This window comes from Kogia breviceps, chromosome 14 (genome assembly GCF_026419965.1).
Source record: "Kogia breviceps isolate mKogBre1 chromosome 14, mKogBre1 haplotype 1, whole genome shotgun sequence".
In the NCBI taxonomy this organism is placed as follows: Eukaryota; Metazoa; Chordata; class Mammalia; order Artiodactyla; family Physeteridae; genus Kogia; species Kogia breviceps.
In genome coordinates this window covers 38,682,423-38,697,897 of record NC_081323.1, presented here as the reverse complement: position 1 = coordinate 38,697,897, position 15,475 = coordinate 38,682,423, and positions in this window count along the sequence as shown.

The following is a 15,475-nucleotide window of genomic DNA, read 5'->3' as shown; positions in this document are numbered from 1 at the left end:
GAACCAGGTTATGCAGGGCCTGTAGGTTTTGCTAAGAACTTTGGCTTTTACTCTGACTGGGATGGGGTGCCATTGGAGGGCATGAGATGAGAAGTGACATGATCTAACTTATTTATTTTTTCTTAACTTATTTTTAACAGAATCTCTTTACCCTCTGAGTTGAGAATAGAATGTGAAGGTGGGAGGGGAAGGGTAGATGCAAGGAGACCAATTAGGAGGCTATTGTAAAAATTTAATCAAGAAATAATTATGGGGCTTCCCTGGTGGCGCAGTGGTTGAGAGTCCACCTGCCGATGCAGGAGACACGGGTTCGTGCCCTGGTCCGGGAGGATCCCACGTGCCGCGGAGCGGCTGGGCCCGTGAGCCGTGGCTGCTGGGCCTGCGCGTCTGGGGCCTGTGCTCCGCAACGGGAGAGGCCGCAGCAGTGAGAGGCCCGCATACCGAAAAAAAAAAAAAAAGAAATAATTATGGTAGGACCCAGTGGTGGCAGCAAGGTAGAGAAAAGTGTTGAATTTGGAATATAATTAGAAAGAGCTGTTAGGATTTGCTGATGGATCAGATGTGGGATGTGAAAGAAAGAGAATAAAGGATCACTCACACTTGGGCAACTAGAAAGATGAGGCTGCCATTAACTGAGATTGGGAAGATTGTGGGAGGTGCAGGATTTGGGGACAATATTGTGAACTCAGTTTTGTACATGTTAAATTTGAGAAGAGGATTAAACATGTAAATGGAGATGTTGACCGGGAAATTGAATGTAGAAACCTGAGGTTCAGAGGAGACATCCAGTTTGGAGTATATAGATGGTATTTAAAGTCATGCTACTGGATGAAAACAACTAAGGAGAGAACTGTAAGTAGAAAAGAGAAAAGATCCAAGGGCTGAGCTCTGGAGATGTTGCTGTAATTATCTCCATCAGAGCAGAACACTCTGACCTATCAGAAAGGAGTGCTGCCCAAGCCTTCATGATCCTTAAATCTTAAGACAGGATAGGAAATCCTCTGGAGTGGAAATTACAAAGGTTCACTGGGTATCTTTTGCATTAAGGAGAAAATGGAAAAGAGTGAACTTTGGAGATAAAAATAGAGAGCTCTGAGTATTCTGTGATACCTGTAAGCTATCTACAGTATGTGGAGTAGGCACCACATGTATTAAATTCCCCTTTAAGATAAGTGAGAATAAGACAAATATAAAAAACAATTTGGTAACTGAAGAAGAATCAGTGTCACAAGGTGTGGCTGTCTGACACCAATTCTGTGACACCAACTGGGTGTCCAACAATTAAATTCTGATACTAACTACCCAGCATTAGTGCAGACCCCACAGTCCTCTACAAGACTGACCCCGCTTCAGACACTAGCCACAAGTGGGGTCCCTCGGACGTCTGCACTTCTAAACAGTTGGTTACAAATTCAGGAGTCCCATGAACCTCTCAGGTTTTATAATTTGCTAGAATAATTTGCAGAACTCAGGAAAGTACTATACTTAATCATTACAGTTTTCTATTAAGAGTACAGATCTGACAAATGGAGAGAGGCATAGGGCAAGCTCAGAAGATAAGGCAGAACTGATTGCCGGCTCCTCATGGAATTCAGGCATGTCACCCTCTCAGCACATCACTGTATTCACTCACCAACTGGGAAGCTCCAGTGAGCCTCTGTGCAATAGTTAATTTTATGTGTCAACTTGACTGGACCACTAACTGCCTAGAAATTTGGATAAACATTATTTCTGGGTGGGTGTGTGTGTGGGTGTGTGTGTGTGTGTGTGTGTGTGTGTGATGTGTTTCTGAATGAGATTAACATTTGAATCAGTAGCTGAGTAAAGCAGATTATCCCGCACCAGTGGGGTGGGTCTCACCTAATCCACTGAAGGCCTGAAAAAGCCTGCGAAAGAAAGAATCTTTGGGCTTCCCTGGTGGCGCAGTGGTTGAGAATCCGCCTGCTGATGCAGGGGACACAGGTTCCTGCCCCAGTCCGGGAAGATCCCACGTGCCGCGGAGCGGCTGGGCCTGTGAGCCATGGCCGCTGAGCCTGTGCGTCCGGAGCCTGTGCTCCGCAACGGGAGAGGCCACAAAAAAAGAAGAAAGAATTCCTTTTCTCTGCCTGACTGTCTTTGAGCTGGAGCATTGGTCTTCTCCTTCCCTTGGACTAGGGTTTGGACTGGAACTATATTATTGACTCTCCCGGGTCCCCAGCTTGCCACCTGCAGATCTTGGACTTCTCAGCCTCCATAATAATGCGAGCCAATTCCTCATAGAAAAATCTATGTATGTATAGAAACAGGAGATCTCTCTCTGTGTGTTTCTCGCTCTGTCTCTCTCCCTCTCTCACTCTCAGTTGACCCTTGAACAACATGAGTTTGAACTGCACAGTCCACTTATATGTGGATTTTTTCAGTAAATACTGCAATACTACACGATCTGTAGTTGGTTGAATCTGCAGATGCAAAACGGCAGATATGATGGATTGACTATACAGTTATACATATATTTTCTACTGCACAGTGGGTCAGCACCCCTAACTCCCACGTTGTTCAAGGGTCAACTGTATATCCTATTAGTTCTGGAGGACCCAGACTAATACACTCAGTGTCCAGAGTTTTTGTGGTTTCATTACTTGAGCATGATTAAATTATTGGCATGTGATTGAACTCAATCTCCAGCCCCTTCTCCTTCTAGGAGGTTAAGCTGGTGCAAGGTTCCAACTTTCAAATCATATGCTTGGCCTTTCTGGTGACCAGCCTCCATCCTAAAGCTAACTGGGGTCTCACTAAAAGTCACCTCATTGGCATAACAAAGATATTCTTATTATAGAAAATTCTAAGGGTTTTTGAGGCTCTGTGTGAGGAACTGGGGACAAAGATGAGATATATTCTCCATTATACCACAGTGTGGACCATTGTATTTTCCAGAATGGCTGCAATACTATCTCCCATCTCACACGCTCTTTTTACTCTCTTCCCAATGGGACATGAAAACTCTTTTCCTTCCCTGTGAGGGAAACACATGTAAGGGCGACATGTGAGTAAGGAAGAGTTCAAGAGGACTCTGGCCCTAGCTGCCATCTGCCTGCAAATGCATGAGAGACTCCTGACTGAGAACTACGTAGCTGAGCCCAGTGAACCACCAAACCACAAGAGATAATAATAACAATAACAAATGGCTGTTGCTGTTTTACACCACAAGTATGTGGTGGTTGGTTTTACAACAATAGGTAATTGATACACAGAGATTTCCTATGAATGAAATTTTACTGCCTGATATCAGCAATTCGCTATTTTTTTCATCTTGGGAATAAAACCTAGATAAATGTATGCAACAAAATGAACATGTCAAAGGAGAATTGCAGGCCTGGACTCCATTCCTAATGGAACTCTCTCATTAGCTCCCTGAAGGACCTTAGACAAGCTCTGACATGTCTTTGGCCTCTGGTTTTTCATCTGTTAAAGCATGGGGCTGATGTGGACAACTAGAGGGTACTGTCCAGCCAAGTTTCTTGGTCTCTCGTTTCTCACATATTAAACTTCCATGGTTATATTCGGCTTCCACAATAGATAACGAGAGATTTGTTCATTTTGACATTTTATACTGCAGTTATAGGAAGAAAAAGGTCTCAGCCCACAGGGTGACAAATCATTATACATTTTGATAAGAAAGAACAAATTCTCAGCAATTAAACTCCAAGCTAAGATTTAAGCAAATTGGTTTGAAATATTCTAAACTGATCAGGAAGCACCTTTCACTCAGAAAGCGTGTTGTCAATCCTTTTTTAAATGTTCTGCTCTGGACAGTTACCTGTCACTAACAATTTCCCCTCTACCTTTCTGAGGCTGAGGATGATTTAAATCAAGCTCTGTAGTTTCTAAGCCTAAGCTTTCAAAGTTACAAAGCTAAATAAATTTCTGTACTTTTGGCTTTTTATACTCCTCTATATGTAATTTCACCCCTACACACCTTACACAAAAATCAGTTCCAAATGGATTGTAGATCTAAGTATGAAAAGTAAATTAATAAAGCTCTAAAAAAAACATAGAACATCTTCATGACTTTGGATAGGCAAATAAAAAAAAAAAAGACAACAGAATACAAAATACCATAATTGAAAGAAATGATTAAATTGGACTATATTAAAACCACAAACTTCTGTTCATCAAAAGCCACCAAAAAGGGAATTAAAACACAACCCACAGAAAGAACATTTGCAATACATATATCCAACAAAAGACTTTTATCCAGAATATGTAAAAAACTCCTACAAATCAACAAGAAAAAACAGGCAATGTGATAGAAATAGGCAAAAGACTTGAACAGATATTTTACAAAAGAGAATATCTAAAGGGCTAATACACATTTGAAAAGGTGCTCAACTTTATTATTCATTAGTGAAATGCAAATTAAAACCACACACAAATTAAAATCCACCAGAATAGCTAATTAAAAGGCAGAAAATATCAAATGTTGGGTAAGATGTGGAATAAATAGAACTTTCACATGGTTAGTTGTGAGTCGCCCTGGCTTTATCTGTTAATGCTGGCTATGAGCATACATGTTTCAGCAGTTCCACTCCTAGTTATATACCCCAAAGAAATTCATACGTATGTTCACCAAATGACATGTACAAGAATGTTCTTAGCAGCACTATTCATAATAGCCAAAACCTGGAAACAACTCAAATGTCTATCAACAGAAGAATGGATAATAAATAAATTGTGATCTATTTAGACAACACAATACAAAAATAGCAACAAAAATGAAATATCTATAAATTCACAAAACAACATGGATGAATCTCACACAATGGTGGGTGAAAGAGGATAGGCATGAATACTGCTTACTGACAGTATGCTGTCCATTGAAGCAAATTTAGAGATAACCACTAAGGTATTTACCTATTACCCATGAAGGGAATCAGAACATGCCAACCCAAAATATGCCGCTATGGAATATTGATTATTTTGAGCTAAAGGCATTTGAGAAACAGGTGCAGGAAGGGCTCTCTGAATTCTCTTTCTACTTAAACACACTTCATAACATTTCCCACGAGAAAGGTTCCCTCCCTGTACCAGGAAGAGAAGAACATTCTTATCAGTGGAGACAGATATGATGCCAAAATGGATCTGTATAAGACAATCCTACTAAAATAACCCTTATCTCCCATTAGTTTCCCCCATACATTTCCTTGCTCTCCATCCTGGGATACTCAGGCAAATCACTTATCCTCTGTGCTTCAGTTTCCTTATCCATATTATTATTTGGGGAGAGTGGGAGCGTGGTATGCGTCCTGTGGGATCTCGGTTCCCTTACCGGTGATTGAATCCTGGGCCACGGCAGTGAAAGCCTGGAATTCTAACCGTTAGACCACCAGGGAACTCCCCCCCATATATTTCCTAATCCCTTTTCCATAATTTACTGCCCCAGCCCAACACCCTTTGTCTTGTTACTTCTCCAAAAATTTATCATTTCTTTGTTTTAAAAAAGTATTTAAGCTCTTGGTCCTAACTGCTTCTTGGTGTCTTCATTTTTCTTCTGAAGATTCCTGTGTGCACATAAAATTATTAAATAAAATGTGTACGCTTTTCTCCTATTAAAAAAGGTATGATCCCGGGGGCTTCCCGGGGGCTTCCCGGGGGCTTCCCGGGGGCTTCCCGGGGGCTTCCCGGGGGCTTCCCTGGTGGCGCAGTTGTTAAGAATCCGCCTGCCAATGCAAGGGACACGGGTTCGTGCCCTGGCCTGGGAAGATCCACATGTCGCGGTGCAACCAAGACCGTGTACCACAACTACTGAGCCTGAGCTCTAGAGCCTGCAAGCCACAACTACTGAAGCCTGCGTGCTTAGAGCCCGTGCTCTGCAACAAGAGAAGCCAAGACAATGAGAAGCCTGCGCACCGCTATGAAGAGTAGCCCCTGCTCACCGCAACTAGAGAAAGCCCGCGCACAGCAACGAAGACCCAACACAACCAAAAATAAATAAATAATAAAATAAATATTATTTTTTTTTAAAGTATGGTCCCGTTTATATAAAGTACAAAAAACAGGTGAAACTAGTCTATGTGTTAGAAGTCAGGATAGTGGTTTCTCTTGGGAGGAGGTAGTGACTGAAGGGGACGTAAAGGAGAAGTGTCCTGTTTCTTGATCTGGGTGCTGGAGACATGGATGTTCAGCTTGCGAATGTTCATCAGTTGTATATTTATGTGCACGTTTCTCTATGTATGTTGCAGTTCAATAAAGAATAAAACAAAACAACAAAAACACTCTCCAATCTTTTAGAAAACTGCACCTCAGAATGTAATTATAGTTATTCTATCTGATGGCTGTGTTCTTAAAAATAATAGAGTTAATTGGATTATTTATTTTAAGTGTTCAAGTGGAAGCAGCTCTCCTAAAGAAGGCTGAGGTGAATCCTTTGGTAACATGAATAATTATGGTTGGTGGCATTTCACAGTTCAGATGTTCTCCAAGTGAGACTTTTCTAAAATCCCTTTTCATATTCAATTCTCCAATCAATAGGTGCAAAAATAAAATTAAATTTTGTTCTCTTGGGAACCTAATCATATTAAGACCTTTTGAAGATTTCTCAATCATGTCTCCACTTTTTAATGTTTATTTCCACCTGCATTGGGCCAGTATGGCCAGAAATATTCTTTTAAACTTCATAAATTATGAAAGCACTTAGACACATAAGTTTAAATGTATTCTCTGTAAGCATTTTCACGTCAAATATATTATCAGAAATGTGGGAGAATTAACATGGCATTCAGTAATTTAAAAGAAAAAAGGTTTGAAATTGTTAGGACTTATATAAACTGTTACTGCTCTTCTTGTGATAGCAAAAAGTATATATATATGGTGTACATTTATGGTATAAATATATATATTATGTATATACCATATATATATATGGTATATACACACACCATATCTTATTCATCCATTCATCTATTCAGGGGCACTTAGGTGCCCAGTGGTGAGTGAGGCGAGGTCCTGCAGCTATTACCAGCCCATTGGTGGGCAGAGCTGTGCCCTGGGGTCTCTGGCTGCAGCACCCTGGAGGTCCTGCAGTTGCTGTTGGCCTGCTGATGGGCAGTGCTGGAACCCAGGAGGTCCCAGGGCTGGTGCTCTCCCACTGGTGGGTGAAGCTTGTCTCGAGGCTGGTGCCACCCCACAGATAGGAAGAACTGAGTGCTAGAGTCTCTGGCTGTGGGACCAAGGGGTCCCAGAGCTATTGTCAGCCCTCTAATGGGTGGGTCTGGATTCTGGGCACTCTGGTGGATGGGAGCTGGTCCCCGGGTGGCTGGTGGCTCAGGGAGCCCTAAGCAATTGTCCTGCCGGTGCGTGGGACTGTGTCCCCACCCAGCTAGCTGCTTGGCCTGAGGGGTTCCTAGTACTAATGTTCACAGGCTGGTGAGCGGGTCCAAGTCCCAGGGTTAATAAGCTAGAAATAGCACTTGCCAGCACCAATGTGTTAGTGGTAGAATGAGCTCCCCAAAATGGCTGCCACCCGCGTCTGTGTCTCCAGGGTGAGTTCCAGTTGCCTCCTGTCTCTTCAAGATCAGTAGGTGGGGGCTTCCCTGGTGGTGCAGTTATTGAGAATCTGCCTGCTAGTGCAGGGGACACGGGTTCGAGCCCTGGTCTGGGAAGATTCCACATGCCGTGGAGCAGCTAGGCCTGTGAGCCACAACTACTGAGCCTGCACGTCTAGAGCCTGTGCTCCGCGACAAGAGAGGTCGCGACAGTAAGAGGCCCGCACACTGCGATGAAGAGTGGCCCCCGCTTGCCGCAACTAGAGAAAGCCCTCGTGCAGAAACGAAGACCCAACACAGCCAAAAATAAAAATAAATAAATAAATAAATAAAAAGATCAGTAAGTGGGTCTGACCCAGACTCCTTTCAGATTACTGCTTCTGCCATGGGTCTTGGAGTATGTGAGATTTTGTGTGTGCCCTTTAATTAGTGGAGTCTCTATTTCCTACAGCCCTCTGGTGTTCCCCAAAGTATGGCCTGCTGGCCTTCAAAGCCAAATGTTCTGGGGCCTTGTCTTCCTGGCAAAGGACCCCTTTTGCCAGGCTGGGGAGCCTGATGGGGGGTTCAGACCCCTTGCTCCTTGGAGCGAACTTCTGTGACTGTAATTATTCTCCTGTTTGTGGGTCACCCACCGAGAGGTATGGGTCTTGACTATAAGATGTTTCCATCCCTCCTACCTGTCTTGTTGTGGCTCCTTCTTTATATCTTTAGTTGTTGACCTTTTTTGTTGTTCTTCAGGTCATTTCTCTGTAAATAGTAATTTTGGTGTGTCCATGGGAGGAGGTGAGCTCGGGGTCTTTCTACTCTGCCATCTTGGCCACTCGCCCTAATAATTTGTCATTATCTATAGAGTGGGCATGTGAAAATCATCATAGTTTTATTCATTTTGATATTAAACATCTATAAAAATTATGCAGTTTTGCAGACATGTCTGACAATCCTAGGTCAATCAACTGTTTTGCAGATTAATAATGATATATATGCTCTTCATTGATCAGCTTGGTTGACTATATCCTGAATTCATAGCTGCACAATGGCTGTTTAATGTACCTTAGGTAGATTTATTTTTGTAGTAACTGGAAATACAAAAGAAAGACAAAGACAGTGCTTTCCACTTCACTGTAAATAAAAGCAATATTTATTTTAAGAATAGTGCTCATTAAACTTTACATTATTCTATTTAGATGGCAAGCTGTTGTTAACAGGAAGCAAAATGCTCTTCGCAACACATGCTACAGGGTCATCATTAACTGTGCAAGACTATCATTTTTGTAGCCTTTTAGACATACATACACTTTAGTTTGGCTTGGCTGTCCCTACTGTTTTCTATGTTTGTTTGATATATTTTAGGATGTAGATCTCCAACAGGAAAACCAAAAAGATCTTGTTTGGAATTGCCATGTCCATGTTATTTCAATAGATTTTTTGAAAATCAATTTAAACAGTAAAACTTAATCTTTTGAGATAGAATAATGATGATAAAGCCTATAAATTAAATTCTTTTATATATTACTCATTTTCAATGTTAATTCAAGCATTTGGGGACACTGTTGAATGATATAACCTTCCCTGTTTCAATATCCCAAAAGATATACTTCTCATTGACTAGGGAAGGGTATAAACTTGTAAAACTTGGAATATCACAAAAGAAAAGTTCTTTAACTTTAAAAAGTTCTAACTATCCCTTTTACTATTCAAATAGTACTGACAGTCCAAGCCAATGCAGTGAGACCAGAAAAAGGAAAAAAAAAAGGAATAAAACTGTTATTATTTGCTGGTAATATAACTGTTTATCTCCAAAGACCAAGAGGGTCAACTAACTTTTTAGAGCTAGTAAGGAAGTTCAGTAAGGAAATTGAATTAAAGTGTAACATACAAAAACCAATGCCCTTCCTGCAGGTTTGTTTTAACCAATTGAGAAATGTGACGTACAGATTTCATTCCCTGTTAATAAAAAAACTTATAAAATATCTAAGAAAAATGAAAGGCATATAATGAAACAAAAAACTATGAAAGTATGAAAGAACTAAGTCAAAGTTAAGTTGGGAGATATACCATTTTTCAGGATAACCAAACTAAATATTACATAGGTGTCAGTTACATGCAAATAATGAAATCCCAATTAAAATCCCAAAGAATTGTCATGGGCCTTGTCAAGCTGATTCTAAAATTTATCTGAATCCCCAGAATCTAGAACAGTACCTGGCATATAGTGGTAGTGTGACAAATGTGTGGTGATTGAATAATCAGTGAATGAACAGCTTTTATAACTACCTATATGCAAATTACTCACATATTTAGATTTCTACCCCAGATTCATCCTCTGAGCTTCAGACTTGTACATCTGTCTTTTTAATCTCTTCACTTGATTAGCAAGAAAGTAATTTAGCCTCATTATGTTCAAAACAAAACTACTGTCTCTTGCAAATCTTATCTTATACCAGTCATCAAGATGAGTAAACTAAAAGCAGGGAGTTATATTTAACCATCCAAGTTTCTGTTTGTGATTATCCAAATCATCACAATTCTGTTGAGTTTATGTGCTGAATATTTCTTGAATCCTTCTGTGTCTCTCACCTATACTGCCACCATCACCTGTCATAATTTCTTCCCTATTCTAGTGAATGACTTCCTAACTAATTTCCCCTCCTTGAACTCACTACTTCTCCCTCCCACCTCAACTTAAAGCAGTGTCAGAATTTGCATTGCTTTTAAGATTAATTCCAAACTCTTGGTAATGACTTACAAAGTTTGGCCTGGTCTGACCTCCACCTATGTCTTCTGAGTCATCTACCATGACATTTGCCCTCACTCTATAAACTTTGGTCAAGATGACCTTTCAATTCTTCAACTGTTTTGTTCTCTCCTGCCGCAGGGCCTTTGTATATGTTATTCTTTCTGCCTGGAATCATCTCATTCTTCCTTATCCAAATTAACTTTAATCCTCCTTAAAATCTCATTTCAATTATCTTGTCCTTATGTAAGAACCTCCTAATTCCCACTATACTCTCTTATATCTCCCTCCTTCAGAGATCAGATTAAGTTTACTCTTATGTGAATGATTTTCAGACTTTAGGCTTAATCAGAACAGAGACAATGTCTTTTCATATTTATTATGGTATCCCTAGCTATGGTGCTAGGTAATGAATAAATGGGTGGAAAAATGAAGCTAGATAGGAAAAACATGTGTGACTTGATATGGTCAGACAATCAGTAGGTCTTCATTGAATGAATGAGGAGAAACCTAATTTGGTTTTAAGAAAGTAAGAATCATGGGTCAAAAAGCAAACTGCAAATGCTCTATATTTAATTTCATATTTTGAAGTTGTTCCCACAGCAGAGTCCCAATATTTACATCAATTCATTCATTAAGATGAAAATAAAACCAGAAAGGATTCAAATATGAAATAGAGATTCATTCATGCAGATAATCAGGATTTAATTTATTTTTTTAATTTTAAATTTTAAATTTTTTATTTTTTTGTGGTACGCGGGCCTCTCACTGTTGTGGCCTCTCCCTTTGCGGAGCACAGGCTCCGGACGCGCTGGCTCAGGGGCCATGGCTCACGGGCCCAGCTACTCCGCGGCATGTGGGATCCTCCCGGACCGGGGCACGAACCCGTGTCCCCTGCATCGGCAGGCGGACTCTCAACCACTGCACCACCAGGGAAGCCCAGGACTTAATTTATGATAGAAAATGATGATGATATTTCTTGTAATGCTCAATAAAAAAAGGAAAAATTTTATTTAAACAAGAACTCGAAATCATCTGTGTTTTGAAGACCTTGGTTTCATGCGCCATAAAGATAAAAACTTCTGTTATACTTCATCATCAAGTGTAACCTAATATGATAAAATATTCATGTATAGGAAATTCATAAGTGAAATAAATAAGAATGGCTGATACTTTCCCTTGAGAAGTTGATAGAAATTTCTGTTTTAGTTTTAATAGTTCCTTTAATTTTCATGAGTAATCTAAGAATTTTCAAGTTGCTTATAGAATTGTAAAATAGATTCAAACATACTTCACATATATTTATTCATTTATTCATTTCCAAACATATATAAATAAAAGTAAAGAGATGCAGAATAGTAGTTTTGAAAATATCTTAAGCACCATTGATAACAAATGTTAATAATTTGTTGGCAAAAATTCAATCCATTTTTCTTAAACTCAGGGAATATTAAATTCTTTTGCAATGAAACCATCTAGTCAATATTCATAGACGTGTCTGAGGTACTGATAAAAATAATATGTAGCACATTTATCTATGTTTTTAGTGAACCAAGACTGTGAGAGGGATTTAATAAAATATGCCCATTGTGTGTAGTCCCTGACATAACCTAAGAGAATTAAAAATTATACAAAGTTACTAAGTCTCCAGGAGTACTTGAAAATTAAGCAAATCATTGAATATCCTTGTCACCACTCCACCAAACTTTATGAATTTGTAGTTTTGCTTTATCACAATTAAATTTAAAAAAAATTTTTTTTCGAACTTCTGAAATAATGTGGAATTATCAGCCTGTTGGAATCTATTGGAAGATTTTTCCTAGCTCCTGTTTATTGAGTGCTGCTTATATGCCAGTTTCTGTGCTCTTAATTAACTATTTAATGTACTCTTCACAACAATCACATGAGGTTCAAAAGCTCACCAAAAGTAAGAGTTTACTCAAGTATTTAAACCAAGGTCTCTCCTTCAAAACACCAGAATTCTCAAAAGCCTATGCCATTCCTCCTTCCATCTATACAGATTGCATAGATATATTTATTTCCTCAAATCTGTGAAAGTCTATAAAGCGCATCATCAACTTAATAGTAACTATTTTGTGTGGGGGGGAAGCCACCCAAATAATGTATATTTTGATTTTAAGACACATTCCTATTTTAGAAAAGTTATATGTGTAAAAGAAAAACCCATAGATCGAAAAAGTATCTATGATTTATTAGCAGTGAACAATATTCATGGTATTCCAAAAATATAGAAATAAAATATTGGGCATTTAGTAATGGAAAATCATTCTATTCAAACTAGCAACAGAACAGTGAAATACTTAAAAATCCATATAAATCCCATCCCCTGACCTCCAAGGAGAGCAAAAGAGCTAGAGGTCCAATCAGTTGCCAATGGCCAATGGTTTAATCAATCATGCCTATGTAGCAAAGCCTCCATAAAAACCCAAATGGCCAGGATTCTAAGAGCTTCCTGGGCGGTGAAAATGTGGCATTTGGGGAGAATAGCCCTCTCCGAGAGAACATGAAACCCCTGTGTCCTGTCCCCATGACTTGTCATATGTATCTCTTCCATCTGGCTGTTGCTGAGTTATATGCTTTTGTAATAAACTGGTGATCTAGTAAGCAACATGTTTCGCTGAGTTCTGTGAGTCACACTAGCAAATTAATCAAACCCAGGGATGGGGTCATTGGGACCTCCAATCTATAGGATCTATAGCCAGTTGGTCAAAGGTACAGGTGATATCCTGGGCTTGTAATAGGCGTCTGAAGTTATTTTAAAGTTTGATTACTAGTGAATTTGAGCATTTAAAATATATATTGTGACTTCTAGTTTCTCATCCAGTATGTAAGAAACTTAGGAGTTACCACTACCTCCAAACAAGTAAAAAGCTGAACAAACTCCTCTTAGATCTGTGATAGGTCACTCTGATCACCAAATTTGTATGAGCGTGTGTGTGTGTGTGTGTGTGTGTGTGTGAGCGTGTGTTGGGGGTGGGAGAGGTAGCTTTCCCCACACCAATAAGCAGTTCTTCAGATATCAGCAGGGTCCTACAATTCAATGCAATTCTTACACTTTCTACCTGGAGAGACAGCGTCAGATTCCACAGGTTCAAGGCTTAATCCTACAAGGTTGCTTCTTGTTCTAGTCATTGTTTCACCTAAGGGGAGAAAACCCTGAGAAGAACTGGTGAAGTTCACAGTCCAGGAGTAGAGGCTCATCATAAGCACAAGACCTCATCATAGAACTATAGAATGCCACCTTTCTCCCCAGAACTTACCACTGCATCACTAAAGACCTATTTATCACGGTCCCTTTCACACAGTACATCATGTCTGCCTTTCAACACCTGATAGGTTGTTTATCTGTGACACCTGGGGCAGGAGAGGAAGCATGATGATGGTGCAGATGGAGAAGGGGAGTAGCAGAGAATGTCAGGTGTAGGGTGATTTAAGGGGACAAGGAGATAGTACCCTACAAAAAAAATGATTGTTAATTAAAGGACAACTATAAATGGAGAAATGATTTGAAATGTTTGGTGGTAAAACCTGGCATTGGTGCTCTCTGTCCAAGGTGGACAAACTTTACTCTCTGTGCAGCTGTAGCCCTGGGAAAGAAGGATTTACATCTTGGCAGCTTTCTACTGTCTGTAGTGAGTTGTATGGTGTACCCCTCAAAGCATATGTCTAAGTCCTATGCCCCATCCTGTGAATATGATCTTATTTGGAAATAGGGTCTTGGCAGATGTAATTAAGGATGTTGAGATGAGATCATCCTGAATTTAGGGTGGGCCCTGAATCCAAAGACTGGTGTCCTTATGAGAGAAAGGAGAGGGAGATTTGAGAGACAGAGGTGGGAAGGCCCTGTGAAGATAGAGGCAGAGATGGGAATGATGTGTCTCCAAGCCAAAGAATGCCAAGGATTGCTGACAGCCACCCGAAACTGGGAGAGGCCAGGAATGACTGTTCCCTAGAGCCTCTGTAGGCAGCTTAGCCTTGCCAGCACCTTGATTTCAGACTTCTAGCTTCCAAAACTGTGAGAAAATAAATTTCTGTGAAGCCACCAATTTTGCGGTATTTGTTATGGCAGCCCTAGGAAACTACTACACCATCCCATTTCATAGATGCTCAAAGAGTTAGATGATAGTAAAAAGTCAGAAGTTACTATTTAAAATTCATCATACTACATAGATGTTTAGTGGCTGCTTGTAAGTGACAAATCAATAGAAATGTACAAAGCTGGGCCATTAAGAAATCACCATGTTTAGCTTGGGCAAGTGAAACTGTTTAGAAAACTGAGACTCTAAGAGAGGCCATGCATTTGCTTTAAAATTTTCTCTCTCTACTACACAGATATCTTTAATAATCCATATGAGAAAACAAATATAAAAATAAAAATGTGTAAGAGAAAGATAAACTTACTGATAGAAAGTAAGGTTTGAAAGGCCTGTTTTAACATTTGACTAAAAAAAGGAACACATGGCCAATGATGTATGAAACAGTATCTTCCTTATTAATAATTTTTTAAATGCAGATTATAAAAGGGATTTTATTTTCAGCTATTAAATTGGCAAAGATAATAACTAGTGTTGACCAAAGTTCAGAAAAATGAGAGCTTTCACACAGTATATTTGAAGTTTATTGATGCTACATTTCTAGAAGACAATTAGACAATATGTACTAATAGCTTTTCCATTTCAAATAAAGCTGGACCCAGGAATCTTAATTCTATTTATTCACTCTGAGAAAATAATCAGGGATCTGGGAAAAGCATATATGCAAGATGTTTGCTGCATTGTTGCTTATATTAACACAAAAATTGAAAACAGTCTAAAGGTATATTAATAAAAGCTCATTGACTAAATTATGATATACAGGTATGGTATACCTCAAAGATATTGAGGGTTTGATTCCAGACCACCACAATAAAACAAGAACTGCAATAAAGTAAATTACACAGTTTTTTTTGGTTTCCCAGTGTGTATGAAAATTATGTTTACAGTATACTGTAGTCTATTAAGGGTGCAATAGCATTATGTCTAAAGAAACATTGCAGGGCTTCCCTGGTGGCGCAGTGGTTGAGAATCCGCCTGCCGATGCAGGGGACACGGGTTCGTGCCCCGGTCCGGGAAGATCCCACATGCCGCGGAGCGGCTGGGCCCGTGAGCCATGGCCGCTGAGCCTGCGCATCCGGAGCCTGTGCTTCACAACGGGAGAGGCC